General features: G+C 35.9%; 1 long non-coding RNA gene across 1 annotated transcript in view; it reads right to left on the bottom strand.

The window, feature by feature from the left end:
* Positions 1 to 27,102, bottom strand: part of LOC119261208 (uncharacterized) — a 42,128-nt gene extending 15,026 nt beyond the window's left edge. Inside the window, exon 1 of the long non-coding RNA XR_008549374.1 lies at positions 26,970 to 27,102. This is a non-coding gene — a long non-coding RNA (uncharacterized LOC119261208). The remainder of the gene's footprint in view (positions 1 to 26,969) is intronic.
* Between the last annotated feature and the right edge of the window lie 506 nt (positions 27,103 to 27,608).

Genomic DNA, 27,608 nt, shown 5'->3' with positions numbered 1-27,608 from the left:
ATTACTATGAGAGAGATATTCACTGCAATATAGGTACATGAAATAAAGTAGGAAAAGCCTCAAACAATCTCACTATAGCTGAAGGAACTAGAGAAGAACAAATTTAAACATCAGCAGAGGAAAGAAAAAATAGAGCAGAAATAATTAGAAAACACAGAAAGTCCAAAAAGATTAGTGATACAAAAAGCTGTCTTTTTGTAAAAATAAAGTTGACAAGCCTTTAGTTAGGCTTACTAAAAAAGAATCAAGAAAATCCAAATAAACAATCAGAAATGAAGGAGGCATAACATACCACAGAAATACAAAGAATCATAAGAACCTATTACAAACATCTCTATGCAGATAAGGAGGATAACCTAGAAGAAATGTACACGTTGTTAGATTCCTACACCTTCTAACTATGAACCAAGATGAAGAGTTAAACACTCCAATCACAAATGCAGAAACTGAAATAAAAAAATCTCCCTAAGAACAAGAGCCCAGGGCTAGAGAACATCTCCAGTGAATTCTATGAAACCTTCAAGGATTTAATACATTTCCTACTCAAACTCATAAAATGAGTGTAGGAAGCTCCCCACACATTCCTTAAGGCCAATATCACTTAGTTCCAGTATAAAGCAAGGACAGCGTGCAAGGACAGTGTGCAAGGACAGCGCGCATGCGCACACGCGCGCGTGCACACACACACAGATCAATATCCCTGATGAATGTAGCACATTAAAAGGATCATTCACCATGATCAAATGAGATAATATGCCTAGGATGAGATTCACTCAACATACACAAGAAATCAGTATGATACATCACATTAATAGAAGGAAATGCAAGAATCTTATGGTCATCTCAATAAACATAAAAAAAATTGACAAAATTCTATATTCACTCATGATATAAATGCCCAACAAAATAGGAATAGAGGGAACATCAATATAATAGATGTATAAATAACCAGTCCATACTCACTAGTGAAGGCTGGAGGATTTCCTCTACCACTATCAGTAAAATAAGGGCACTAATTCAATATGGCACTGGAAACCCTAGCTAGAGCAAAGTGGCAAAAAGAAAAGGAAGCGGCGGGGGGGTGTGTGAATTAAAGGGAGAATGATCAAAATTGGAAAGTAAAATTGTTTCAACTTGCAGATGACATGATAGTTTATAAAGAAAATTTTATGTATAGAAAAAACCTTAAATCTAATAAATAAATCCAGTATGTTACAGGGTACAAAATTAACATACCAAATGAGTAGCAATTCCATACACTAACAAAGACATTTCTGAAAAGCTAAATTAAATTCTATCTACAACAACATCAAAAAAATAGAATGCACAGAAATACATTTAAATAAAGCGATGAATGTTATCTAACTGTTATCAAATGTTATCAAAACAATAATGGATTGAAATAATGGATTGAAAAATGGATTGAAATAATGGATTGAAAAAATTGTTAAAATGTCAATACTACTAAATGCACCTATCAATTCAATGCAATCTCGGTATCAAGATTCCAATGACATTTTTTTACAGAAGTTGAATAAACACTCCTAAAATTTACATGGAAGAACAAAAGACCCACATAGCTAAAGAAATTCTGAGAAAGAAAAAAGGAGGTATTATGCTTCCAGATTTCATGCTATAATATAAATCTGTAGTCATCAAAAGAGTATGATGGCAAATAAATTGATGGAGCAGGAAGAAGAAACCAGAAATAAGCTGAAGTTCGACAAGGGGACCAAGAATAGTCCAGGAGTAAAGACAGTCTCTTCAACATATGGTGCTGGGACAATTGAATATTCACATATAAAATAATGAAACATAACAAAGTGTCAGACAAAAACCAAACCAATTATAAAATCTTGTCATCTGTCTGCAAAACAGGCAACCAGAAAGGGAGGGTAGCAGTGGGGGAGTGAGGGGCACAAAAGTTGCTGACTATATACACACACAATGAAACATTATTCAGCCATAAAAAAAAATGAGAAATTCTACTACTTCTGATAACATGTGAACTTACTGGTAGTGAAATATGTCAGATGGAGAAATACATACAATATTTATCTCATGTGACATCTTAAAAACAAAGTAACTCAGAAAAAGATCAGATTTGTAGAGTTATCAGAACTGGAAGGTGGGAGAAGGGAAATTGGAGGAAGTTAGTCTAAAGGTGCAAACTTGTAGTTATAAGAACAATAAGTATTAGGGATTTAATGTCCATAATTACTATAGGTAACACTACTGTAGAATATGTAGGAAAGTTATTGAGAGTAAATCCTGAGTTCTCATAAGGAAAACTTTATTTTATATAGATTTATATGTGTGTGTGTATGTATAATTTTACATCATTATTCCTTTTTGTACAATGCATCCTTTTTTCTCTCAGGTATAGTCCCTGTAAAATTCCCACCACAAATTCACCAATGCACCATCGCCATAGTCCTTTGTGCTCTTCCCTCCCCTGTTTTGATCCCTTTCTCTACCCCTCTCCTGCAGTGTATTTGATTAATAGTTGCCTGTTAATTTTGTTTTTTAATTCATTTTTTCCTGATCCCTTATTTGGATCCCCTACATTCCTCCTATAAGTGAAACCATTTGATTTTTCTTTTCCCATCTGGCTTATTTCATTGAGCATAATCCCTTCCAGCTCCATCCATGTTGCTCTGAATGGCATGAGTTTATCTTTTTTTGATTGATGAATAGTATTTCGGTGTGTGTATATACCACTTCTTCTTGATCCAGTCATCTATTTTGGGGCATTTGGGTTGTTTCCATATCTTACCTGTTGTAATAGTGCTGCAATAAACATAGGGGTACAGGTATCTTTTTGAATTAATGTTTTGTGTCCTAGGAGTGGAATTACTGGGTCATAATGAAACTCCATTTTTCATAGTTTGAGGAATCTCCACACAGCTTTCCATGGTGGTTGGACCAGTTTGCACTCCCACCAGCAGTGCAGGAGAGTTCCTTTTTCTTCACCTCCTCGTCAAAATTTGTTGCTAGTTTTTTTTAATATGTGCCATTCTCACTGGTGTGAGGTTGTATCTCATTGTGGTTTTGATTTGCATTTCCCTGATTACAAGTGATGTTGAACATTTTTTCATATGCCTGTTGGCCATTTGCATTTCCTCTTTGGAAAATGTCCTTTTATTTAGCTCTTACCCATTTTTTGACTGGATTGTTTATTTTGTTTTTGTTGAGTCCCCATAAGGAAATTTTTTTCTTTTTATTGTATCTATGAGACAATGCATACTGGCTGAATATAAATATATTCATCATTGAATCATTTTGTAAGCTCTAAAGTGATGCATGTCAATTATTTTCAATAAAACAGGACAAAAGATTCCTGACCCACAATCATTCCTCACTTGCATGATTACAAAAGATTCAACTAGTCTCTCATACACTATTTGGAAAGAAGCAAAACCAAAGTTATCATTTTAAGTATAAGAATATGTCTCTCCCTCCTCTTAACCAGCCCCTGAATAGCTTCCTTTTTCTGTCAGGTTAAAATAAAATATCTCTCTAAATACAAACTCTGAAATGATCAGTTGCGATATACCAATTGCTAGTTCTGTCATCTCTAACTACTTTTCACCATATCATTTTGCAACAAACACACCTGGTTCCTCCAAATGCCTTTAGCATTGCACTCACTATTCCTTCTGTCACCACACACTTTCCAGAAATACATGTGGCTCTCTATTAACTTTACATACATCACCACCAATGTCTCCTCACCAGGCAGACATTTGAACACCCCATATGAAATGACAGCATCACCTTCTATCCCCTTTATCTTCTTCATAGAGCTTAGATCTATGCCATCTGACAATTAACATTTTATTTTATACTTTTTTAAAGATTTATGCTTATAAGAACTGGGGTACAGGCCAGAAGTGTGGGGGTGAGAGGATTTACCCCCACACTTCTGGCCTGTACCCCAGAGACAGAGTGGGGAACAGAACAGGCAGATTGACCAAAATACACTGCTGAGGGGAGCAGCAGGTGAGTCAGGAGAGGACTGCTGCACCATGTGGGTAGTTCCCTGGCTGGGGATCGAACTCATGTTGCAGTGACTGTGGACAGCTTCATAGGTTGCGTCCCAATCCCTTGTGCCACCAGGAATGCCCTTATTTTATACTTTAATAGTATAATTCCTTGCACTAGAATGTAACCCTAGCAATCAGTCTTAGGTTCATTCTATCCCCAACATGGACCAGCTTGTACCAGATCTGATGGTCACTATTGATATTTTGAATGAATAAAGTCATAATATAATGAAGCAGCTTGCATAGACCAATGATCCCACCAAGTGCTAGGTGCTAGGAGCAATGGATTACAAAAAATGTGTATAAAGGCTGTTATTGAAATAAATAGGAATAAAAGTATAAGATTCTAATGAAGGGAATATTGGTGAAGTGAGCCTGATATTGTAGAGCTGCTCTATTTCTGGGGGCATTTAGAAGTTGAAAATAATTGGTTTTGGATTAGCTTGAGAGAGGCTTTCTGTAGATAGAAAAAAGCAGCAGAGCTTTTGTACTCCTGAGTAATAAAAGAGGCAAAATTGGAGATTCAAGGCACTAAGATCTCAGAAGGGAAGAAGGGAAAGCTGACTAGCTAGTTTTCCTTTTAAGATACTAGATGACTATCAAAAGCACACAGGGCAATATGTTAATAAGGTCAGCAGAAGGTCACTAATAGCACAGTGGTGTTTTACAGAGTCATGTCATTAACAAGGCAGGATTTAAGTTTATTTACTGTCATAGAAAGGGGCCCTTATAAACACAGAGGCTCTCAGTTAAAAACAGTGGCGAGCCATAGGACAGAACCTCATCAAAACTGTCCTACCACCACCCTTCAGCTTAGTCCCTGGTGGGGAAAGGTTACCCATCTCCTGTCTGGCAAAAGATGAAAAGGTGTAGCCTCTCTAGAGAAGGATAATATTATCTAGAGTGTCAATAATTTATTTTTTTTGCTCTCTGGAATTAAAAAAAAAAAAAGAAGGCAAAGCAAAAACAAATCATTCTGAGTAAGCAACTGTGACCAAAAACCAAAAGGGAAAAAAATAGACAATGAAAAGAGATGCACAAATGATCAAGATATTAGAGTTAACAAGCAGGGACTCCATGAGAGCTATGATTAAAAATATAGAGTAAGAAGAGAATATACAGGAAAAAAAATAGATAATTATGCCAGAGGATTAGAATCTAAAAAAGTCAAATGAAAATTCCAAAAGTTAAAAATAAAATTTGTTTAAAATGGGTTTTAGAGAATAGACATGCACCACATTAATGAAGTGGAGGACAAAAAAAAATATCCAAATCAGACAGAAAAAAAAAAACAGATGTAAAATATAGCACATCATGGGAAAGTCTAACGTGTGTAATTTAATGTTCATAAGAAAAGGAAGCAGAACTAGAGAGGAGGCAATGCTGGAAGAGATAATCATCAAGGCTCTTTCAAAACTGTTATGAGAGGTCCACAGCAGATACAATAACCTATTCAAACTCTAAAAAAGGTAAACAAAGGGAACTTCATAGTAACATCGAGCAAAATCATGGAAAAGTCAACAAGGTACACTTAAAATCAGTCAGATTGAAAAAATCATGTTCCTTATTATTCACTAAAATTTTATTAATTTACAAAACTATACATATTTTCAGAATGCACCCCCATCTGTGTGTGTAGGGATCTTACCTCACCTACCTCCCAGGTTTCTGGTTACTATTGCCTCCCATACCCCACTTTCCTTCTAGTAAACATTTTATTTTTCACAGACGGTAAGGGTTCTTTTTGTTGGGATTTGTTAGTCCATTTGTCTTAGTTATATATATTTCACATATGGTAGAAATCATCCAACAATTGTCTTTTACTTTCTGACTCTCTTTGCTTAGCATAATAGTCTCAAGTTGCATCCATGTTGTTACAAAAGGGAAGATTACATTATTTTTCATAGCTGAGTAGTTGGTGTTCCGATGCATCTATATACAGTAACTTTATTAACCAGGCAGTCATCTGTGGACATTTAGGTTAGTTCCATGTCTTAGCTAGTAAATAATGCTGCTATGAGCTTAGGGGTGTACACATTCTTTTTGAATAAGTGCTTTCATATTCTTCAGATAAATATTAGGAGAGCCATTCTGGGTCATATGGTATTTCCATGTTTAGATTTTTAAGAAATCTCCATACCAATGAACACTATATTTAAAGAACCAATATTATGACAATAGCCTCTACCATAAAAGAGGAAATCCAAAATAGAATAGACTACAGATATTAAAGTGCTAGGAGAAAATAACTGTCACTTATATTTCTACATCCTCTAAAAATATTCTTCAAAAAAAAAAAATGGCAATAAGTGGTATCTCAGGTAAACAGTGAAGTTTCCCCCAGCAGACCTGCACTGAAATCGCTACTAAATGTTTTTAGGTAGAATAAAGTTGATCTGAGATAAAGATTCAAAATGTATTAATTGGTCTCACTCATAGCAGGAATCTAGAAAACTTAAATAAGGGACCAGGAAAAAGAATAAGAAATTAAAAATCAAAATCAATAAACAACTATGAACCTGAGACACTCTACGGGAGGTGTGGAGCAGGGAGGGGAGGGATTGGGGTCAAAATAAGGGGGTCGCAATGTATGGGGAATATAAAAATTTAAAAAATGCATTAAGACTAAAGAGCAAAAAAAAGGGGGGCTGATAAGAAGAATGCCACTAAATGAATATTGACTCTAGAAAGTGGTGATATTCTATCATAGATGATATTAAGTATATGTAGAATTAGCAACCACTAGAGTGGAGTTGTCAGGAACTACAGGGACTTAAATTGTTACAAGGTTTAAGCACTATCATGGAAGAAGTGAATATAATAAATCATAGTAAGTCAAGGATATATATTGTAATCTCTAGAGTACCTGCTAAAAAGTAGTTAAAGTATGAGACTCATGTTATAGAAAAGAAAACTAGGAAAACAAGTCAAAAGAGTAAGGTGGTGGATACAAGGCCAAATATATTAGTAATTATATCAAATGCAAGATCACACTTCAACTGAAAGCAAACAAAAAAAAACTATATGCTGCTTCTAAGTGACATCTTAAATATGAAGACACAAGCAAAAAGGTAAAGAAAAGGTATTATGTAGGCACTAATTCATAGAAAGCTAGTGTTCTAATAATATAAAACAAAGTTGACTTTAAGGCAGAAAGCACAACATGAGATAGAGATGTTATTCATTTATAGCCCTCTTTATACAAAACATCTATCTTCATTTCCCATACAGCTGCCAAGACTCGCTGTCCAGGATCACACTCGCCCTGTAGGAAGATGTCATCGGGATGGCTAAGAGAGCCACAGACACATTTCTGTAGCTGTTGCATGATTGAAGACTTTGTAGAAGTCGTCACATATCCTGCCAGCCACACTTTTCCTCTGGGGGCTCGTTACTAGTAGAGTTTATCTGGTCCATCTCATAAGAAAGAATAAGAGGTTACAGCAAACAAGAGTAATGGCAGAGTTAATCTTACCACTATCAGAACATGTCTTAAAAATCCTTTTTTAAAAAATATTTATTTATTTATGCAAGCACTGGGTACAGTCAGAAGCGCAGAAGGGTGAGAGAATTCGCCAGAGCGGGGAGCAGAACAGGCAGACTGACGAAGTACACTGGTGAGGGGAGCAGCAGGAGCGGCAGGAGAGGTCTGCGCGCCATGTGGGACCCTCGCCAGTGGCCAGGGATCAAACCGGCACTGCAGAGGCTGTGGGCAGCTTTGCAGCCCAGCGCTCAAACACTGCACCACTGGGGAGGCCCGATGTCTTAAATATCCTTTCCTAACAGTTACACAACATCTAACAAGGGACCCACCTGCACAGAGTAAGGCAGAACAATTAAGAAAGTAAACTCTTTTGAAGAGAAAACTTGCTGAAAAAAAGGCTGTTGAGATTAGACATTACAAAGAGCAGCCAATTTGATAACAGGCTCTGGTCTTCCTAGATGCTATGGTGTTATCTTTGCCTTCAGAAGCAAAGGCGAAGTGATTTCCCATTCCGGAAAGACAAAATTTTCCACACCAAGAGTGGAGAGGATTGTTGCAACACTCAAGAGTTGGCAGTAATCACGAAACCATGGACTTTCAGTTCATTTCTGTTCAATTCCTCCTATTTATCAAATACCAGCAACATAAGACTACACTTCTCTTCAACAGTCCATCTGGACAGCATTCTAAATGTTGGATTCATTTTAGCTTCCTTATAGCTGCTATGGGGGATTTTTATGACTTGTTCCTTGAAATGCTGTCTACAATACAAATCCAATACTGCAAGTGTTCCCTTTTCCAGCCAGTGCAACTCACAGAGTACATGCCTCCACATTGTCTACAAATGGTTACCCAAATGAAGGAGATTTTGTATTTATATTGAAAATGGTTTAGTGAGTAATTTTGTATTAATTTTGTATTAATCCTAATATTTCTTTATCACTTCCTGCCCAATTACTCTGTTACCTAATTACCTAATAAAATCCTCTAGTGAAATGTATTTCTTCAACAAGTTCCCGGGGGGGGGGGGGGGGGAAGTAGCTGACAGGAAGAGAGATCTATTTATTTCTTCCTTCCTTTACCTTTATTTCCAAGGAATTTGGTTGGTATAAATAAATATTTATACATTATTCTGACTATTGTTCATTTTTTGTTGCTCACTGAAACACTTTTGTCTATTTATACTTGCAGTATAAATTATAATGATATAATCAACATATTTATGTTACCAAGATAAATAAGGAAATCAGAGGTCTAATATTTAAGAACAAGGAATTAGAAATTATTCATTGAACAGACTAAATTAAATTTCCAGAGAAATGATGGTGATGTTCTATTTTACTCAAAGAATTGCAATAAATGTAAAGAAAGTAATATACTTATTCCAGATAAATCAGCACATAAAGATTTTCAAATCATATTACAACTGAGGCATCTTTATAGGGTTTTAGTCAAATAATGAATCCGAGTTCTAGTGATAGATATCATACTCATATTTATAGAAGGATTCAGTTTAAAAATATTTAAAATATTCTTTTCTACAGTCAATATAATTCACATACTAGAACCATTTAATTCATTTCTATCAGTTGACTCTTCAAATGACAAAAATCAACACCAGGAGCCACTGCCTCTTTTCAAATATATAATCTTCATTCTTCAAAGAAATAGAATAATGATGAAATTCATATGGCACCTCAAAAAAACCTCAAATAGGCAAAGTTCTCCTGACTAGAAAAAGAATGGTGGTATCAGATGCCCAGACTTCAAAGTATACTAAAAAGCCATAATAATTATATCAGTATGGTGCTGGAACAAAAACAGACACACAGACCAATGGAATTTAATAGAAAACCCAGAAATAAAGCCACATGGACAACTAATTTTTGACAAAAGGAGCAAAGAATATGCAAAGAACAAGGACAGTTTGTTCAATAAATGGTGCTAGGAAATTTGGACCACCACATGCAAAAGAATGAAACTAGACTACTACACCATGCACAAAAGCCAACTCAAAATGGATAAAAGAATTGAACAGGGCCTCCCCGGTGGCGCAGCGGTTGAGCGCTGGGTTGCGAAGCTGCCCGCAGACTCTGCAGCGCCCGCTCGATCCCCGGCTTCTCCCTGGCTACCGGAGGAGGGTCCCACATGGTGCGCAGACCTCCCCTGCCGCCCGCTGCTCCCCTCAGCAGTGTACTTCAGTCCTTCTGCCTGCTCTGCTCCTCGCTCTGGCTCTGGTGAATTCTCTCACCCTCCCGCGCTTCTGACTGTACTCAGTGCATGTATAAACAAAAAACAAACAAACAAACAAATAAATAAAACATGCCTCTATTAAAAAAAAAAAAAGAATTGAACATAAGTCCTGAAACCATAAAATCTATAGAAGAAAATATAGGCAAAACACTCTATGACATACATCTCAGTAACATCTTTAAAGACTCATTTCCCCAAAGCAAAGAAAGTGAATGAAAAGGTAAACAGCTGAGACTACATCAAACTGAAAAGCTTCTGTACAACAAAAGAGACATTAACCAAAATAGACACCCTACTGATTAGCAGAAAATTTTTCCACTCCATACAACTGATAAGAGACTGAGCACAAACATACAAAGAACTCTCATGACTCAACAAAGTAAAAAATCCAGTCAAATGGGCAGACAAGCTAAAAAGACTTCTCCAAAGAGGACATGCAAATGGCTAGCAGGTATATGAAAAAATGCTCAGCATCACTTATAATCAGGGAACTGCAAATCAAAACCATAACGAGATATGAAATTACCCCAGTGAGAATGGCAAATGTTAAAAAAAACTAGCAACAAATATTGGCGAGGATGTGGGGGAAAAAAAGAACTCTCCTACACTGCAGGTTGGAATGCAAAGTGGTCCAATCATTATGAAAAGATGTGTGGAGGTTCCTCAAGCTACTAAAAATGGAGCTTCCATATATTCAGCAGTTCCACTACTAGGACACAAAAGATTAATTCAAAAAGATACCTACACCCCTATGCTTATTGCAGCACTATTTACAATAGGTAAGATATGAAAACAACCCAAACGCCCAAAAAAACAGATGACTGGATCAAGAAGAAATGGTATATATACACAATGGAATACTATTCATCAATCAAAAAAGATAAACTCATGCCTTTCACAACAACTTGAATGGAGCTAGAAGGGATTATGCTCAGTGAAATAAGCCAGAAGGAAAAGAAAAATTTTGGATGGTTGCACTTATAGAAGGAATATAGGGGAAACAAAAAAGGGTTCAGGTAAAGAATAAAAAAAAAAATGAACAGGCAACTATAAACCAGACATTTTGCAGGGGAGGGGAGGGTGAGGGATCCAAACAGGGAAGGGAAGAAGACAAGGGACTATGGTGATGGTGCATGGGTGAATTGGTGGTGGGAATTTATGGGGACACCTGAGAGAAGGAAGCATGAATTGTACAAAAATGAACAATAATGTAAAAAATATACAATTAAGTTTAAAAAATAAAATATATAATCTTCCAATCAGTTAAAGTGATTATACTTGAATAAATTCTGGGCAATACATATTTTAAATTGCTACTGCAAAACAAACAAATTGCTGGCCTCATCAGTAATCAACAATCAAGATAAAATGCCCTAAGTGTAGGTATGGAGCATTTGGGGATTTCCTATTTTGCCTGAGGACTAAGTGCTAAATAAATATTTCTTGGATCTCTGCATTAATCTGCGTGGTCCTGTGCCTTACAGTTAGCAGAAATTATTTCCAGATTTTAACAAATCTTTATCTGAAGTTTTTGTTAATGGTTTAGCAGTTGTTTAGCATTATTTTGTATATCATTTGTTTTTGTTTATTTCCCCCTCTGTTAATGCTATTTAAATAGAAAGTAGGAAAAGGCAGTATCATTTGTTCTATGTCAACAATATTTTACATTGGAAGTCCAGATCTGGTCTCCCTCGATTCTGATTAAAATTTATGTATCAGCTTGGGTTTTGAAGATGCATAACCTCATAAATCCCCATGGCATTTCCAAAGTAGATTAAAATTTAATTGCCTTTAGTAAAAAGTACTACAAACTTTTCATATCCCATATATCAGAAATTCAGTAACTTTTTCTACTTACCATTTCTAGAAGAAATCTTACCCTGAGATAGTTAAGTTTTCCAATTTTTAGAATAAAGCAACAACTGTTTATCAAATACCAATGGCTTATATACATAAAAAATTTCCTAAGCAGTTCTGGTTTAGACAAAGAGAGGCTACTGAGATATAAAAAGGTTAGTGTTTAGTCTATTAAAGATAAGTAATGTAATTATTGTTCTGATGCTCCTGGGATTAAAACTTTTTAGTAAGTTAGAGTTTGTGCATTTTAACAGTTATATTGATGTATGTTAGCAGTCACAGTGATGTGCTGAGCATTTATGATGTATAAGGTATTGGCAAAGCATACCTAGCTTGCAGGATTGATTTTTAAAAACCAAGGTAATTTAAAACATGCAACATTCCACTATCATATTCCTAAATAAATAGCAAACATTGATTCTCTCCTCATTTATTCTGTTATTCTCTCATTTATTCTTTTACTCTACTTAAAGATTTACTATGTATCCACTATGAGACTGGTATTGAATTAATTGGCAATTTCAAAACTGAATCTAACTGTAAAATGTCCAACTAGTGACAAGACCATGGTTCATCTATGCACAATGCATGTAACTTGACAGCTATCTGAGATTTGATGGAAATTGCCAAATGCCTTCATTCAATCACCTCATGAATGCAAACTCCCTTTAAATAATTTTTAAATCTTTAAATTTTTAATTAACTATAAGTACAAGCATATTTAAAATATTTTTCTTTTGAAGAGAGACTATTATTAACATCTTTGGAAAACAGAAGTCCAACAGTTGAATGTATTTTAATTCCTGTTTAATCACTTTCAGAAATGTGTAGCATTGGGCCTCCCTGGTGGTGCAAGAGATTAATAAGCACAGTACTGTGAAGCTATCCAGAGCCTCTGCAGCATGAGTTCCATCCCCAGCTGGCCAGGGGGCTACCCATATGGCACAATAGACCTCTCCTGACTCTCCCGCTACTCCCCTCAGCAGTGTATTTCAGTCAGTCTGCCAATTCTGTTCCATACTCTATCTCTGGTGAAATCCTCTCACCCCTATACCTCTGACCTGTACCCCAGTTCTTGTATGAATAAAAAATAAATCTTTAAAAAAAGAAAAAAAAATAGATGTGCAGCATTGTGGTAGAAAAACATGAACTGGTATCTTGGGTGGTGATATATTGATAGAGACAAAAGTGAGGTGACATTCTGGAGTGGATGGATGGTAATGTTTTTATTTTGATGGAGGTTTGGGAAACACAAGTTTATGTATTAATCAAAACTCAGGAAACTGCACTTAAAATATGTGCACTCAACTTTATATAAATTTTGTAGAAAAATTGTGTCCAAAGTATTCTAGGAAATTGAGATGCTTGTAATTTACTTGAAATGAGTAGAAAAAATTAATTCATTGATGAGTGGATAGAGGGATAGATTAGTGTGATTAAGTACAGTAATATGTTGTTGATGGTATACATCTACATTTTGTTAATTACCACCTACAATCTACCAACTACAATCTAGGTGGCAGATTTTGGAGGGTTCACTAAAAATACTTCTAACTTTGTTACAAGTGCAAATGTTTGCTAAGAGTTGGAAAGAAAAGAATGTAGTATTAAGGGTGCATATAATTTCTTAACTCTGCCTATCATTTTTGATGTTAATAAAAATATTCAGGACTGAATTAAATTGTATTTAATTTCAATGTTGCCTTTTTATACAGATGCACTGTTCATAATAGTGAAAGCTGTTTCCTGCAAGAGTTCCTTTTAGAATTCAATTAACATTGATTTGTCCACTGCTGCAGATTTTATTAACACTAACAACTTAGAATAAATTAGTATTTGCTCTTTATGAATAAGTTCAATAATTTTCTGCATTCATGCCTATTCCTTTCCAATGTGTTCTAATTAATAGCTATTAACGTTTGTTTCTTGGCCTGACAATTTTATTTTTACATTCGTTTTCAAATTACTGCATTACTGAGAGGTATATCCTTCCTAATAAATGTCAGATAAAAATAGCAAAGAATAAAATCTAAGAGTTTAATATTTAATATTAAACTTAAAATATCTCTGTAATTCATATATTTTACATGTTATTTTTTTCGGGTATGAGGAATTCTAATAGGAAGCACTGGGCTAGTGGTCCAGAAAATGCTTAGATTCTTTGAAGGTGTCATAAGAGCATATTAAAACTTCTAAATGAATGATTTTTAATTTAAAAAGCAGTATTAAATGTAAAGTCTGACGAGGACATCCAGTAGATCTTACCAAATAGTCACATATCACAAGAAGTATTTGAATTTCCTAAGGAAAGTGTGAGAGTTTTGTAATGTGGAATTTAGCATTTTAGCTCAGCATCATATATTATAGTCCACACCTGATTGTTTAAGTAGATTTATAAATAAACATTAGTAAATAAGAAATAAACTTTTAGGAAAGGATGCCCAATTTAAATTACTTATAAAAGAGAGAAGAAAGGAGGCAGAGGTAAAGGAAAAAGGAAAGATGAACTATGGAACAAAACTAATTCTAAATTTATATTTAGTGATAAATTCAGTGACATTACCATCAACTTTTCCTGGTTACAAAATTGGAGCCCTTCATAGCCTCATTAACCAATAAAGATGATGTTCTAAAATGGTCTGTAAAAATCCATTAAAATGAATTATCAAGATGACAATTTGAAATTTTTCCCAATAACATGAACTTAGTCCAAAAGAAATTTTCATGTCTTGAGAAATAATGGAAGATAAAACAAGTGTTAATGAAAATTGAAATTGTAGCAAACATCTCTTCATATCACAATGGTATGAAGCCAGAAGTCAATTAAAAGAGGACAATACCACGAATACATGGTGAGTAAACAACATGCTAATGGACAACTATTAGGCTTCTTAGGAAATCAAAGTTGCAATAAAACCTGCAGACAAATGAAAATAGGCACATGACTTAGTTCAGCTTTTGTTGTACCCCATAGGTTCTAACAGAGCAGTTTATAGAGACACATATCTACCTAAGGGAACAAGAAAAAGTTCAAAATGTATGAGCTCGTACCCAAAGGAACTAGAAATAGAAGAAATGTGAAGGTAAAAGTCAGTAGGAGGAAGAAAATCAAAATTAAGAGTGAAAATAAATAAGTACATATCAAAAGGTAAATCAAAAGATCATGAAAACAATAGTTGGTTCTTTGAAAAGAATTATGAAAATAGACAAACCTTTAGGCAGACTCACAAATAGAGAAATTTAAATAAATTGGAAACGAGAGAGGTTACAATAGATATTAGAGAAACACAAAGGATCACAAGAAAATATTATGAATACTTACATGGCACCAAATTGGATAATCTAGATGAAATGCATGCATTCTAAGAAATATAATTTAAATACTGAATCAGGTATAGAAAATCTAAATAGACTGATCATGAGTAAGATAAACAGCAATCAAATGATAATAAATCTCTAAAAACTCAGGGTCAGATTGGCCTCACAGGTGAATTTTACCAAACCTTCAAAGGTTGAATACCATCATCTCAAGATTTTCCATAAAATTGGAATGTAAGAAAAACATCTAACATTCTATAAGACCAGCATTACCCCGATTCTGAAACCCAAGACATAACTAAAAAAGAAAGCCATTGGCCAATACCTCTGATGAACACAGATACAAAAATCCTCAACAAAATATTAGCAAATTGAATATAAAAACATCTTAAAATAATCATATGCCATGATCAAGTTGCATTTACTCCTGAAACCAAGACTGGTTCAACACATGCACATTTCTTAATGTAACAGACCACATCAATAAAAAGACAAAAATCATATGATCCTAAACATAAAGCCTTGGACAAGTTTCAATAACCGCTATGGGAAAAAAAAAGTTCATACATGACAAGCCCACAGCCAATATCATACTCAAATATTTAAACAAAACAAAAATAGTCTTAGACTATAAGAACAAACTAAGGGAAGAAGGGTGGGTCATTGGGTAAAATGGCTTAACTGTATGGTGAAGGATGGAATTTGTTTCAAACATAATGTGATAGATTTTCATTTATAATGATGTATACATAAAACCTGTAAATTCTAAACCAATGTTGCTTCAAGACAAAGTTTTAATTTTTTTTAATTGCATGATTTAGGTAACATTGGTTTACAACATTGCATATATTCAGAGATGTGGGTTCACACCTCTTCAGATGTATGTGACCAGCACCCATAACCCTCACTATAGTCTATTGGGACCCATTCCCCTTCTGGTAGCCTAGGTTGAGTTCAGAATGGTGAGATAGACTACTATGTCTTAATTTTAAAAGGTTAGAACACAGGGCCTCCCCTGGTGGCGCAGGTGGTTGAGCACAGCACTGTGAAGCTGTTCGCAGCCTCTGCAGTGCAGGTTCAATCCCAGCCAGCCGGTGGGAATCCCACATGGCATGGCAGACCTCTCCTGTCTTGCCCGCTACTCCCCTCAGCAGTGTATTTCAGTAGATCTGCCTGTTCTGCTCCTTGCTCTGTCTCTGGTGAATCCTCTCACCTTCCCTTGCATCTGGCTTGTACCCCATTCTTGTATGCATGAATAAATCTTTTTTTTTAAAAAAAGGTTATAACACAGCCCTATACTGATGAGAAAGCAGATATCCTCGTATCACCATGGTTCTGGCATAACTTTAACAGGGTTGGGATTCTTTTTTTAATATAAAAAAAGAATTTTTTAATTCTTTTTTATTGTGATTTGTTATGTGCTGCACCATATTATACTTGGCTTTAAAATAACTAATCATTACTGAATTCTTATACTTTATATGAACTATCATGTGTATTCTCTGTAAATTTATTTAATAAAAATTTGTTGAGAAATCAAAGGTATCATTTGTCAGCTAATACAGTGTTCACCTGAAGAGGATGAAGAAATAGTCCATTAGAATGAGGTGGATTTCAGCTATGCCAATAGAGAAGGAAATAATACTGATGTGTAAGGTAGTCAATCATAGAATTAAGATAATCTGATTGTTGATAGCACGGTGAGTTTCAATAAGTGAGAAATAAATTTCTGTGCAGCAGGTGTCTGTACTGAAGAGACTGCAGTGGCCTGTAATCTGGATTAGGCATAAAGCTATGAAAATGGAAAACTTCTTGCTTTAATTTAGCCACAAGAATGAGTTTAGGTCTATTAAGTGTAAACTGTGATCAGAATAGAGTGTACCTTCCCACAAGTCTGGGTTCTCTTGCATGGGGAACAACTTGTGCCCTGGGAAATCCTGTTTTGGTCATCCAGGAACTGGGGAATTGTTTTTGTTTTTGTTTTTTTTTTTAACTTGTTACAGTTTTATTGTAGTTTTATTTTTAAATGAAATATTAGTTTCTGGGTAGGTCTGTTGGTAGAAACTCATTTCAGAATTTTTTCATTTTAACATTCTTTTTCATTTTATATATTTTTACATCATTTTCCATTTTTGTACAATATATGCATTTTCATCTTGGTTATAGTCCCTGTAAAATTCCCACCACCCTTGTTTTAATCCTACTCTCTTCTCCCTCTCTATAGTATGTCTCTGGTTTATAGTTGCCTGTTGATTTTGATTTTTACTTTATAATAATTATGGGAGTTGCTTCTGACTGGAGATAGTTTATACAAGCTCTGACTTCAATGAAAACAGCTGAAGATCTGATCTCTACCTGCTGATTAGTGGGCAAGACACCCAGATGGAAAGGGACCTGGTCTAAGGACTTGAAGAACTCGATATATGAGTTAAGTCTTACAGATCCACATCACATAGAAGACTTAAGATTCCCAGCATGTTGCTCTAAAATAACCCAAGACTCTGAATAAGTGAGTATCCTATGGATTCTTGTCCAGAGAGAGCTTCTAGCACAAGGCCCACAAGGGAGATCCTGAATAGATATCCAGTGCACCATATTTAAAAGGTATGCTTGGAGTACTATTACCCACCAAGATGAAGAGTAGTCATTTCATTTAAACTTATCTTGCCAAGCATCTAAACAATAGACAGTATCGGAAGTGGAAGAAAAGACATTATTAACTATTTGAGAGCTAGGAAAGAACTAAAAGAGTTATAAATATTTAATCTTTTGAGAAAATAAATGCAAAGATCAAGGTATATTGAGAGATAACATAATTGTGTTAAATCCCTTAAGATTCATGGCCAGCACATTAGGCATGTTATAATTGAACAGTTGAGAAACAAATTAAAATTTTAATGATCTCTCCTCCCTTTGGAAGTAAACTGAGTTCCCTATTACTGGTGCTGCCAAAACTCATAATATCATTGTCTAATCAGCACTTAGTGACCCTTTAATTTTACATAATTAATGCACATGTAAAAGCCTTGTAAATGCTTTATTTTTACATGCTGTATGTTGGAAAAATAATAAGCAACCTTCTGCTAGAGTCTTAATCTTGAATCTCCCAAGATCTTGCTTGCTAATTTTGCATAGTATGGGCAACATGTGACTTGGATAAATGTGCACAGTACAGATACTTTCTCATCTCGCCCTCTAATCTAGTTTCTACTTTGTTGGTCTCTTCCATGGATGATGTAGGAAAGAATAAATGGAATGAAAATTATTTTTATGAGGACAAATGACTCAAGTAATTTATATTAAAAATGAATGATTTTAAGTTAGTGAAATTATTTTTTATCTAAGTAATCACAATAGACTATTTGCCTCATTTGCTTTACATGACTATTTTAGTGGAAAGATTTGTTATCTTCTTAAACAATTGTTTCCCAAACTGAAAAGTCCTTTAAAAGCAGTCTTAACCTCCAAATTCACTGCTATCTTTTCGTCCTTGGTGTGTATCTCTTGCTAGACCAGTCTGTCCTCTATGCAAACTTCTACATTTGCATATTTGTGGGTATGGGTATAAAGTTTGTTCTCAGATATTCCATCCTTCTCTTCTAATTTCTCATCATGCCCTTATTAGGGCACTTCTCTCAAGGCCTGCTGGTCCTCATTATCACAGTGACTTGTGAAGTCAAGAGTATTTGGGAAGATTCAGAATCATTTCAGTACAACCACCTCAGGCATAGGATTCACATTACCCAGCTAACTTAAAGTGAAGATAGGTTGTCACAAAGCATGAAAATGACACCAGGTTAAACATGTGAGTAGGAAGCCAGCTTGGAAATGAGCAGGATTTTCAAGTTAAATTTTTAGGCTATGGGTTATTTCTAAAAGTTAGAACCAATTAGGATGCACATGCAGAGGTAGATGAAGACTGGATCAGGCCACTGTCATGCAGACCCAAAGAGGTCAACATTCATAAAATAAAATAAGAAGGGAGACTAAGCAGAAACCATCCAACAGCACAGGCACCAAGTCAGTGTGTAAGCCAGGTCTGAGAAAACTACAGGAGACAGATTTTAAATCACTTCTTGGCCTTTTGGCTAAGATCAAGTGTGGAGACAGATTTTATAACCAGACAACTAGTTACAACTATTTAAAATCTGGAAGAGGTTTGTAGATTTAATGAAAGAGTAAGGGTTACTAACTTCAGATCAGGAGATGCTTTATTCTTTTAGTTACTTTTCTGAGTAACTATCAAAAGGTAGGTGGGTGAATGATGGGTGACTGGAGTAGGAAGCTTCTAGAGGAAGATAGAGCTCTGCAGGTGCTATGTTTGCTGCAGAGGGTAAGTTCCTCACAGGTTTGTTCCTCCCTACTTTCTATCTTTGAGCTTGAATGCTCCTTCACCTGATTTTTCCTTGTCTATCTCTGCTAACAAAATAGTACAGTGATAATTATTTAAATAATATGACTGTTTTTCAAAGACAGTTAGCCATTATTAGTTTTCCCCTTTAATGAGGTAGGAGTAATATTGGGGAAATTTTACATTTATAGTTGGCATAAATGTTCCTGGAAAATTAAAATAAATGCAAAAGATGACATTTGACAAGATTGCTTTCTATTCTTAACATAATGAACAATTCAGTCACTGTTGAATAGCCCAATCTATTTTATTTCTTTGAACAAATTCCACTGTAAGTGCCAATATAGCCCATGTGCTTCTAAAGCAGAAAGTCATTACCATCACAATTAGCTTTAACAGCAACACACATTTTCCTTAGGCATTGCTTCCCATCTTCACCTTCCTCCACAATTTGTATTCTATCTTCAAAGTGGCTATATAAAAAAGATTACCCCCTCTGCATCTACTTGTGCAGCTCTGTTAAGGAACACTGGAGAGACATTCAAATATAATAAGTGTTGCCTGAGTCACAGAAGGTACATTGTAGCCAATATGTAAGGTCAAGACATAATGTCAGGGTCTTTTGAGATTCTGAAGGAACCTCAGAAATATAGATGTTACCTTACACTAAAAAAAATATTCAAGAGAATATCTCTTTTGATATTTATGGAAAACATGAGACTTTAAAACTGCTTCTCTGACCTCCATTATTCTCTGATCCTTCATAGTCTTTTGAGGAACCCAAGTGCTTTTAACTATAATTGGATGTCTCAGAAAAGATAGGAAGCAAATGGAAGGTTGGACAGATGAGACCTCTTGCCCTCACTATAAAGCTGTGTAGGCAGGAATGGTCCAATCAGAGGTATTAGTGGCCCTCTAAAATATGCCAGGAAGATTTCTATCCAAAAGGGCTAATGTTAGAAACTTAACTCCTGTGGTCAAATTGTCCAGAATCCATTACAACTCCCACTTAATGGAGAAAAAGCACAGATAATAACTTACATATGTGTGTGGCTAGCATGTCACAAGTTTCATAAAAAAATTGCATGAATTCATGTAGGTGATAGTGATAAGTCTCTGACAATTTGGGAAACAGAAACAAGGTCATTCTCTAAGAAACATAAAATACACCCAAAATTAAAAAAGATTCAAAGTTACCTTGAGAGACAATTTGGTCTCCCAAGCAGAACAAGATGAAAGTTGTTGATAGACTTGAAAAGAATTTATTAGAAACATGTATTAATTAGCATAAAATACAGAAAAACAAGACCAGTAAGTAGTCTGATAGCAAACTCATCCTGCTTGGTTTGAATGGCAGGTATCCTTCTATTTGATGAGGGAGTCTTACTTTCAAAACCTTGATGCAATTAAATATTGAAATGCTGAACAAATTCCCTTGCCCTGATTCTGTGCTCATGGATCAATTTCATGATTATAACTTTATTTTTCAGGAGGTGGTTTTCTATCAGGGAAAGACCAGCTAGAGTTCATGCATAGCTAATCATGTCTTTCAAGCTTAGTGTGATTATATCATTGAAATATAGGTCCCTACTGCTGCCAAAGTCACCAGGCAGGCAAAACTAAGGAACAAAAATGGAAAAATCACTATGGTAAAGGCCAGTTTGGAAGGACTCTGGCTACCTAACAGGTTAGCTCTCTGATCACAGCACAACTTCAGCACATTAACAGAAACAGAGAACCTAGTACAAAGTGAGAAGATAATTTCTATTCTTCTGTGATTCATGGACGATATCTGAATGGGCACCACGCTGAAGAGTATGAAGTGTGCATAAAACCTTAGTGTGATCCTGGTAAATGAAACTACTAGAAACTGTATTTTGCAACTGGAGGAAAGAAAGCCCAAAGAAAGGAAAAGAAACATGAAAACTGCCCTTATATCTGAAGAGTTATCACAGGGAAGAAGACAGACAGGTTCTGAATTGATAATGGATTGCAATAAGAGCCAAAAGGTGCAAATTATATAAAGAGATTTTTGATCATTATAAGGAGGTCTTTAATAGGTAGAACTCCCAATGATTAAAGGACTTGCCCAAGAGAAAATAAATTTCACAGGACACTGCTTCCCCAGAAAACGTTTTTTGTTTTTTTTTTAAACACATCCCAACATTTATTATGTGAGCCAAAAAGTACAGAAATGCAATATATATATGGAATTCAGAGCGGTGGGTTTTTTTCCCCTTTTTTTTTTTCCATTTTAAGAGGGCTTGACTCTCATTGCCAGGCAGATAAAAAGAGACTGACACTGGTGGAAACAGACCAGGGGTTAGCTCCAAAGTTCTGACTAGAACTATCTTAATGCCATCCCCTGCACAGAGGATAAGAAGGGAACGTCCTTGCTAGTTCCCACCATATGGAAGCTGCTATATTCCATTTAAATAGCACCAATATATGCAATACATCTGGATTAAATGTTAGCACGAAAAATGAAGCTAGTACACGAGATTTAGGCTGAAGAGGGCACTTAAAAATGAGAATAAAGTATATCAAGAAGTAAAAATGAACAAAAAATTTTGATTCTAGTGCATTGTAAGCATAGGTTTGTGTGTATTTTTTATCAACTGAAAACATTGGTTTAATGTAAACCAAACACTGCTCCGTCTCCACCTATAGCTGTGTTCTTGCTTCACAGGTTGACAGGTTCAAGATGAGTCCCCTGGTTTATCAGTTACTTTCACCTAACACTGATGTTTCCAGCACGTTTCTTAGACCTGGTCTCCTATGGGGTGGGGGAAAGACAGACGAGGGATGGGGATAGGGGGGAGGGAAGGCAGACAAGGGATGGGGGCACACAGGGAGGGGGCGACACACAGGGAAAGAGTGAACATTACTGAATTACACCACTAGGGGGAAGCAGTGGGCAAGAGGAGGGGCCCACTACACCTTATGTGGGTTGGCTCCCGGGCCAGGTCTCGAACTCAGGCTGTAGCAGCTGCGGTAGCACGTAGCACTGAGCCTTAACCCGCTAGGCCACGGGGGAGGCTCTTCTCACCACCCTGCTTGTAAGGCTACTAGTGCTTCTCTGGAGGGCGCGTCTGCTTTGGCAATGGTGCGGTGATGCAAACGCCTCAAAACGCCTCATAAACTCGGCATCTGCAGGTGTAGCCCATGTCCTGAGCGGGCAGTGAGGGGTAAACAACACGGTCTGGTATCTGCTCGTTAGGAGCCTGCACTCAAGTGGGTCTCAAGTTTACAGACATGTGGCCTGTAACCGCTGCCAGCAGGTGCTAATATGCATTGCGGCTCCCATCTGGGGGTGCCAACTAGCGTGCACGGCGGGTGGGGCTTCCCCTGGTGCGGGCTGGACCCGACGACCTTAGGGCCTGCACAAAGGCCACCGGGGACCACTGCAAGGCGAACCCGAGGGGCGGCCGGGACGCCCCGGCACAGGCCCCCAGGTCCCACAAATACACGTTTTCCTCAAGTTCACATGGGTTATTTTCCAGGCTCAATCAATGCTGGGTCACAAGGCAAACAGGTATATGAAGACTGAAATTATACCAAGTACTTTCTCTGCCATAAAGGTGTCAAACTAGAAATTAACTACCAAAAGGCGGCAAGGAGTTCCCTCATTATTTGGAGACTGAACAAAATACTACAGACAGTCCACTGGATTAATGATGAAATCAAAGAGTAGAAATACCTTGAGGCAAATGATAATGAGAACACAACCTTCAAAATGTATGAACACAGAAAAAAATTAATAGCACTTGGACAATGAGCAACTCATGAAAACATGGTATTCAACCAAAGTGATATGTCATGGGGATGCATTTTTAGAATTATCTAGATATTTTTAGAAAAAGTAATTTTAGAGATTAAAAATATATTTAGAAAGAAAAGAATGCTGTTCTATCTATCTGAAGCTTAAAATAAGAAAATCCAGAGATTTTTAAAAAGTAACAAATTAGTAACAAAATATACAAATATGGAATAGCACATCTAAAACTTGTGCTCTGAAAATATATCAACACAGTTAAACTGTATTGATATATATTGATATATAATATATATCAATATATATCAATATATTATTATATATCAATATATATCAATATATATATCAATATAAATATATATTGATATATATGTATATCTAATAAATATATATGATAATTTAAAAAGTAGACATAAAAAGGAATGTAAAACAAAAAATAAAAATGGCAAAAACTTTATTATAAACTTCAATGAAATGCATAAATTCATAGTAAAAGGTAATGTTTTCTTCAGTTATATAATTATACCTGTATTCTTTCTGATTATTTAAAATAATTTTAGAGTCAACACCCTGTGCTTACCATATATATGATAAGTATTTTAATGAATTTCTCTAGAGTTTTGCTAAAACCTGTTTAAAGACCTAGACATGAGTCTAATAAAGTAAAAAGACAATTATGTTCACTAGCTCTTCTAACAAAATAAAACTTGTTCTTAGAAAAAAGGAAATCTGACATAAGCAAGAAAGTCAGCAAATAATGCTAATGTTATATTTCATAATTTTAAGAGAAATTAAACCGTTTTATAACAATTTGATTCTCGAACTATTAAAGCCTTTAGATGAGTTCAGTTTTTCATCTTGATTGTAAATCTCTTCTAGTTTTGCTTGTAATATGTATTCATTAAGATCTAATTTACCTATATCATTTTGTTTCTGCACTCAATCTGTTCATCATATTCTAGAAGTAATGAAAACATGGACATTGTTCTAAAGAGCACAAATTGAATTTTTTGACAGTTTTGACAAGGGCTGCCTCCTGGACCAAAGTCTTTTTTCCAGGTTTGTTGAAATATAATTGACACATAACATCGCACAAGTTCAAGGTATACAAAGTTTTGATTTCATACACTTATAGATTGTAAAAAGATTACCATCACAGCATTAGCTAATTCCTTCACCTTGGAAGTTTGTACCACTTTATACCATGTGACCAACACTTCTCTATCCCTTCAATAACCATCACACTACTATTTCCTTGAATTTGGCTTTATTTTTTGTACTTCCCATAGAAGTGATTCCATATATATCTGTCTTTCTTACTTATTTTACTTAGCATAATTCCCTCAAGTAGTTATATCCACGTTCAGGCAGATGGCAGAAAATCCTTGTTTCTCATGGTTCAATAGTGTGTGTGTGCACACGCATGTACATGTGCACATACAAACATGGACTCACATAGTCTTTATCTGTTCACTCATCCACAGTCACTTAGGTTGTTTCCTTATTGTGCCTATTGTGAATTATGTTGCAATGAATGACATGAGGGGTGCAGGCATCTCTGAAATGTTATTTTTATTTCCTTTGATATATACCCTGAAGTAGGATTCCTGGATCAAATAATAAATTCTATCATTAATTATCTGAGGAACTTCCACATTGCTTTTCATAATTGCTGTACAAATTATATTCTCAACAACAGTGGACAAGTATTCCCTTTTCATCACATCTTCCCAAGACCCTAACTATCACTTAGTGGCTACAAATCCCCCAATTCGCTTTACCATGTTTGGAGCTCAAAGTCTTTCCCTATCAAAATGGCCTTAAATAAAATCTTCTGTACTAAACTTTTTGACAAAAAATACTAATTATCAGCACAAAATGTTTAGTTTTACATCTCTACTTATGAGGACAGGTTAAAGAATCAGTTTTTTTATATATACATCAGATTCTTTTCTATTCATCAAATGTGAGAGCTGATTCAGATATTATAGTTATGAAGCTGAATACAGAAACTAGCTTTAAAACTAGCAAGTTTTAAAACTTTTAATGAAATTCTAAGTGTCCCACAACAGATTAGTGGATGATGAAAATGTGGTATACACACACAACGGAATATTACTTAGCAGTCAAAAATGTTAAACTCATGCCATTTGCAGCAACAAGCATGAAGTTGGAGAGGATAATGCTAAGTGACATAATTCAGGACAATGACAAATACCAGATGGTGTCACTAATATGTGTAATATAAACTAGATTAAAAAAACAAGCTGAAAAGTTAACCCTTGATTGCTGACTGCAGAACTGAGACACCAAGGAAGGAGGTGTTGGGTGAAGGGAAAGAACAAAGAGGAAAGAAACATAATGGTCTATGATGGTGGAATATGGGCGAGTTTTTGGTGGGTGCACTATGGTGCATCCTAATATTACCTAAGTTTAAAGTAAATTTAAAAAAAGCCAGGTGATGGTAATTATTAGCATTAAATGAAATGAAGCAAAGTGCTTTGAAAATAAACGGATTAAGGTGGAGGTCCCCTGGTGCCCTTGTGGTGGATATGGTAGGATAACACACACCTGGAGGGTGTGATCTTATACCTTTAAATCATATTGGAAACCAATGTTATCTTAGTAAATGCGGAAAAATAATCCTACTTCCTCACTCTAGTAACAGGACTGAGGGGTTTGTGTTGATTATTAGATTTTTAGTACAAAAAGGATGTGGTTATAAATGAAGTATAGTTTTAGTCATTGATGTAGTCTATTAATTGGGGGAGTGGTTGTCTGTAAAGGGAAAATGGGGTATTTTCAAAGGAACAGAAAAAGGCAGAGAAGGTCTTTACACAGGAAACAAAAAATTAAAATAAGTTATTTGAGTGAATATTTGTCTTCAAAAATAAACCATCCCACAGATGTAAACACCTTGAATAACATATTCAAGCACTCAGAATAGAAATAGTTTCCTGGATCTCTCAGGACCTGGTAAAAAATCTGTGTCCCCAGTAGCAGGAATGGAAAAACCCTTAATAAGGGGATTCAAGAAGTGTTCTCAAAATGGTATTGCCTCAGTAGTGGGGCCAAATTATCCAGAGGTGAAGTCTGTTCTTTAATGGTTTCAAAAATTCTTAACAAATCTGCAAAGCATCAACATATTCAAATAACCCAAAAGCATCACAGAGCAAAACCAAGCATTACTGAACACAAAATTATCAATAATTCAAAACCATCCTCCAAATATTTTAAGGAACATAAATTGCTAGCACCCAACAATGTAAAATGCACAATGCTGGTCTCTACCTGGGATTTTCAGGCGCATAATGGAACAGAGAAATACAGCTCACCACTAGCAGGGAAATCAACCTAGAGACCTCAAAATGACACAGACAGTAGAATGATAGCAAAGGACTTTTAAGACAGGCCTGAGAAAATGGACTCCCTTTTGACAAGGTGGGAGAGGAAGCAGGAGCTTAAGGAAGATACTGGAAAGATAAAAACAATCTAAGTGGAACTTCCAGACATGAAAAATCACATCTAAAATATACAAGCACACGCACAATCCCATTGACAGGAGGAATCCATGAAGGGATATTCCATCAAACACAGTTGAGAGGCGGCACAGAAACACTTATGGTCATGTATCCAGGAGCTGGTGCTGCGTTTATTCCCAGCTGAGATTACAACTGTGGATCCCCAGTCAAGGCAGAGACCACACCGTGCCTTTTGCCTGTCAGGGAAGTGAGTACAGTAATAATACCTTCCCTCAGGCTTTGTTAATGTTTGTAAGGCACAGAGATGTTGGCAGGATATGCATCTTAATGACCGTAAAAATGCTTCTGAAAGAAAAGTAAATCATCCTACACCTCACAAGAAGCAGGCTTTCTCCCAACTTACCTCCTGAGTGGTGTCCACAGGTGCTAACCTCGGGTGTGCAGAGTTCTGGTACTTTCTCTGTTCTGCTGGAGTTTAGGGGAGCAACAAGTTCCCAGGGTAGAGAAATGCGTTTGCTCCTCTCTGCTCCTGGAAGTTTCTGAAGCCCATGCAAGATGCAGCTTCAGATGAAAGTCTTGGATCTGATTGCTCCTCCCCCTCTGGCTGCCAATCCTCCAGCTAGCTCATGCTCCTCACATAGGTCTCAGCTGTGGTGACTCCAAGGCTAGAGGCCTCCCAGACAGCAGCATTGCTCAAAAACTTTCCCTGATGTTCTTTCCTCTTCTTTGACAAAGAGTTTGTAGATACAATTTATTTCCCTATCCAGTGTGACTCTCCTACTAGTCTATACATGAGAAATCAGGGCTTCCATTTGCAAGTGAATTCATCTGTTAATAGCTTTCCAGGCCTGATACTACAATCAAATATGCTGGAAGCATTTTGAACACCAATTCCAGCGATTCAGACTTAATTACTTTGGGCTGGGTTCCAGGCATTTGTGTTTTTGAAAAACTCTGTCGGTGGTCGTGACTTGAAGCCTTGGTTGAGAACTGCTGCCTTAGAGGAACATGACCTGCTTTGCCAAGTGCTGTCCCAGAGTCC

The sequence above is a fragment of the Talpa occidentalis genome, unplaced genomic scaffold (genome assembly GCF_014898055.3).
Source record: "Talpa occidentalis isolate TD23 unplaced genomic scaffold, MPIMG_talOcc4v2.1 talOcc4.6, whole genome shotgun sequence".
NCBI classification, from domain to species: Eukaryota; Metazoa; Chordata; class Mammalia; order Eulipotyphla; family Talpidae; genus Talpa; species Talpa occidentalis.
Note: the sequence above shows the minus strand (reverse complement) of the source record. Positions and strands in the feature narration are given on the sequence as shown.